The sequence below is a fragment of the Chiloscyllium plagiosum genome, chromosome 18 (genome assembly GCF_004010195.1).
Source record: "Chiloscyllium plagiosum isolate BGI_BamShark_2017 chromosome 18, ASM401019v2, whole genome shotgun sequence".
Lineage (NCBI taxonomy): Eukaryota > Metazoa > Chordata > Chondrichthyes > Orectolobiformes > Hemiscylliidae > Chiloscyllium > Chiloscyllium plagiosum.
The window spans coordinates 35,490,287-35,494,987 of record NC_057727.1 but is presented as its reverse complement, the minus strand read 5'-3'; the positions used below and the strand labels follow the sequence as shown (position 1 = coordinate 35,494,987).

General features: G+C 41.2%; 1 protein-coding gene across 3 annotated transcripts in view; it reads left to right on the top strand.

The window, feature by feature from the left end:
• Positions 1-4,701, top strand: part of fhit (fragile histidine triad diadenosine triphosphatase) — a 1,108,831-nt gene that overhangs the window by 700,510 nt on the left and 403,620 nt on the right. The window lies entirely within an intron of this gene.

The following is a 4,701-nucleotide window of genomic DNA, read 5'->3' as shown; positions in this document are numbered from 1 at the left end:
CACTCCCTAGAACCTTACCATTAAGTGTATAAGTCCTGCTAAGATTTGCTTTCCCAAAATGAAGCACCTCGCATTTATCTGAATTAAACTCCATATGCCACTTCTCAGCCCATTGGCCCATCTGGTCCAGATCCTGTTTTAATCTGAGGTAACTCTCTTCGCTGACCACTACACCTCTAATTTTGGTGTTATCTGCAAACTTACTAACTGTACCTCTTATGCTCGCATCCAAATCATTTATGTAAATGACACTAGCCTTAGGTTACGGGTGGATGTACAAGCACTGGTCAGATGAACTGATCAATTGCAATGGACTTCACTCTGGATAGGTGTGTGAGCTGATGTCTTTAAGTGGGACAAACAATACAAGGGAGCAGTATATTCCCAGTGATGAATGGTAAGATCTTGGGAAGTACCTCGGATCAGAGCGACATTGGTGTGCATGTCACCAGCTCCTTAAGGTAATTGGATAGCTAGTTAAAATGGTTATGGAGGCTTATGAGAACTTGCCTTTATTAGACGATGCATAGAGTTTAAGAGCAGGGAAGTGATGCTGGAACTGTATAAAACATTAGTCAGGCCACAACTCAAATATTCAGCTTGTGTAATTCTGGAATCTACTTTTTGGAAGGATGTCACAGCACTGGAGAGGGTGCAGAGGAGATTTACGAATGTTACCTGACCTGGAGAGATTCAGTTGTAAGAGGGATTGGATAGACTGAAGTTCTTTTCCTTGAAGCAGACAAGTCTGAATAGGAACATGATTGAGATATATAAAATTATGAGGGGCATAGACAGGATAGATAGGTCAAAACATTTCCCCTTGATGGAGGGATCAATTAATAACAGCATAGATTTAAGAAAAGGGCAAGTGTTTAGAAAATCTGTGAAAAACATTTTTTTCACTCAGAAGGTAATACAAATTTGGAATTCACTGGCTAAGGGTGCTAAGGGCAGAAAAGTTTGTAAGATTTAAGCGTGGCATACTGACTCAGTGGATAGCACTGCTGTCTCACACCAACAGGGATTCAGGTTCAATTCCAGCTTTGGATAACTGTCTGTGTAGAGTTTGCATGTTCTCCCCATGTCTGCGTGGATTTCCACCAGGTGATCCAGTTTCCTCCCACAGCCCAAAGATGTGCAGATTAGGTGGATTGGCCGTGTTAAGTTGCCCATAATGTCTAGGGATGTGCAGGCTATGTTGATTAGCCATGGGAATTGCAGGGTTACAGGGATAGCGTGGGGGGTCTGGATGGGATGCTGTTCAGACGGTTGGGTGAGACTCGATGGGCCAAATGCTATGTTTGCACACTGTAGGGACTTTATGATTCTAAGTAGTTAGACGATACTTGGGATAACAAAGCATACAAGATCATATGCTGGAAATGCAATTAGAGTAGTTAAGTGCTTGTTTTTGACTTGCACTGCCTCAGTGGGGAGAAGAGTTTTTTCTGTGCTGTATACCTCTATGACCAAATGACTTCCTGCACTGTCACACAGTACCTTCATAACAAATGATTCACTTTTGAGTCACTAGATTTACAGTAAGTTAATACATGCATACACATAGATGAAAGACAAGTTGATGCGTTTTCATTGGTGCTGATTGAAGGAGATGCAGTCAGGACATTCGGAGAAATAGCACCATCAGATTTTTAACATCTATCTCAACTGATTTTAAGCCTCTTCTGCAAGAAGCACCTCCTTTGTAGCACTTTCTCAATTTAGCACTGAAGTTAAACGAGAGATGTGTGTCTTGTAAGAGGCTTCAAACTACACCCTTGACTCAAGAAAGTAGTTTTATAAAATAACCTTTAGCTGATGATGATGAATACATTTTGCCCTGTGTATCTCATACACCTTAGTTATTCATGGACTTGCATTTCATTTTCCGTCAAAACCTTTGCTTCACTTTAATAGTTCCCATTTTGATAACCTAGATTAGAATCTAGAGAATTTAAAATTTCACGGCATCTGTCTGGAAAGTCATGAATATACTTACTGTATGGAAATACTTATTGTGAGACTTTGGAAACAGAATTAAACATCTATTTCGGCCAGCTACTGTTCAATAATGTTTGTGATTTTGGTTACAAAACCATTATATAGCGAGTTCAGATAACAAAGTGGCAACATAAATAGAACTCTTAACATTGCAAGACTCCAAGCTGCATCAGAAAGCAGAAATGTGTTTTAAGGAGCGCCTCAAAGAACTAAGAGAAGTTTAGACAGAGAGTTTACGGCCCCTGGCGACTGAAGGCTTGGCCATTTAAAAGTGGGACATTACCAGAAACACAGAAACAGGAGAAGTCTGTCAAGCCTATCTTGCCACTTCGTCACATTATTGTACCTTACCTCAATTAGCTCCATATCCCTTATTATCCTAACCTAATAATATATCCATCTATTTGAATGTTTCAATTCAACTAGTCTCAAAGGCTTAATTAAAAGCGATGGATTATAAATGCTGGAGGTTTGAAATAAAAATAGAAAGTGCTGGAGCACCTTAACAGGCAGCACCTGTGGACAGAAGAATATTAACTTTTTGATCCAATGTGACCATTCTTTGAAACTGGCCTCAACAGCTTTATAGTGGAAATTTCAATTTTCCACTGTGACGAAGAGGAGCTTCAAACTATGTCACTCAGCTCTTATTGTTAAGGTGACAACCCGACCAGAGGCAAAACCTTCTACCTTATCGAATAATTCAATCATGTTAAGTATCTCAGTTAGGACAACTCTTAGAATCCTTTGAGCGTAATAAACTGGGACTAGTTTATGGAACTTGATCTCATAGTTTCACCGGGGTACTCTGGTGTCATTCTGATCAATCTACATTACTACCCATCCGAAATAGTGAAGACTCAAGGCATTCAAAACTGGACCAGCAGCCCTCAAGTCTAATTAGAACTTTTTACAACTTTTGTGCATTTTATAATTTTGGCTTAAATTTGTCAATGTACAAGTTGTGATGTTGGTTTGCTACTTCCATATGATTTGCTGGGGTTGGGAAATCCAATCCTCCCTGCAGAAATTGAGCATAGGTGCATAATTAATATAACTGCTCCCCTTTATTGCAATTATCTATTGAATGGCATTTTAATTTCCCAGGTAGATTCATAGAGATGTACAGCATGGAAATAGACCCTTCGGTCCGACTCGTCCAAGCTGACCAGATATGTTAAATTAATCTGGTCCCATTTGCCAGCACTTGGCTCATATCCTTCTAAGCCCTTCCTATTCATATACCCATCCAGGTGCCTATTAAATGTTATAATTGTACGAGCCTCCACCACTTCCTCTGGCAGCTCGTTCCATACATGTACCACCCTCTGCATGAAGGTCTAAATAGGGTCTATTTACCCTATCCATGCCCCTCATGATTTTACAAACCTCTATAAGATTGCTCTACAGCCTCCGAAGCTCCAGGGAAAATAATCCCATTCTATTCAGCCTCTCCCTCCAGCTCAAACCCCTTCAAGAGTATACTTAAGAGGGAAATCAGGAGGGCAAAACAGCGAAATGAGATAGCTTTGGCAAATAGAATTAAGGAGAATCCAAAGGGTTTTTACAAATATATTAAGGACAAAAGGGGAACTAGGGAAAGAATAGGCCCCTCAAAAATCAGCAAGGCGGCCTTTGTGTGGAGCCACAAGAAATGGGGGAGATACTAAATGAATATTTTGCATCAGTATTTACTGTGGAAAAGGATATGGAAGATATAGACTGTGGGGAAATAGATGATGACATCTTGCAAAATGTCCAGATTACAGAGGAGGAAGTGCTGGATGTCTTGAAACAGTTAAAGGTGGATAAATCTCCAGGACCTAATCAGATGCACCCCAGAACTCTGTGGGAAGCTAGAGAAATGATTGCTGGTCCTCTTGCTGAGATATTTGGATCATTGATAGTCACAGGTGAAGTGCCAGAAGACTGGAGGTTGGCAAACATGGTGCCACTGTTTAAGAAGGGTGGTAAAGACAAGCTGGGGAACTATAGACCGGTGAGCCTGACCTCGTTGGTGGACAAGTTGTTGGAGGGAATCCTGAGAGACAGGATGTACATGTATTTGGAAAGGCAAGGACTGATTCGGGATAGTCAACATGGCTTTGTGCGTGGGAAATCATTCTCACTAACTTGATTGAGTTTTTTGAAGAAGTAACAAAGAAGATTGATGAGGGCAGAGTGGTAGATGTGATCTATATGGACTTCAGTAAGGCATTCGACAAGTTTTCCCATGGGAGACTGATTAGCAAGGTTAGATCTCATGGAATACAGGGAGAACTAGCCATTTGGATACAGAACTGGCTCAAAGGTAGAAGACAGAGGGTGGTGGTGGAGGGTTGTTTTTCAGACTGGAGGCCTGTGACCAGTGGAGTGCCAAAGGATCATTGCTGGGCCCTCTACTTTTTGTCATTTAGTGGACAGCAAAGCGGGTTACCTCAGATAACACAGGATCTGTACCAGATGGGCCAATGGGCTGAGAAGTAGCAGATGGAGTTCAGATAAATGCAAGGTGCTGCATTTTGGGAAAGCAAATCTTAGCAGGACTTATACACTTAATGGTAAGGTCCTAGGGAGTGTTGCTGAACAAAGAGACCTTGGAGTGCACGTTCATAGCTCCTTAAAAGTGGAGTCGCAGGTAGGTAGGATAGTGAAGAAGGTGTTTGGTATGCTTTCCTTTATTCGTCAGAGTATTGA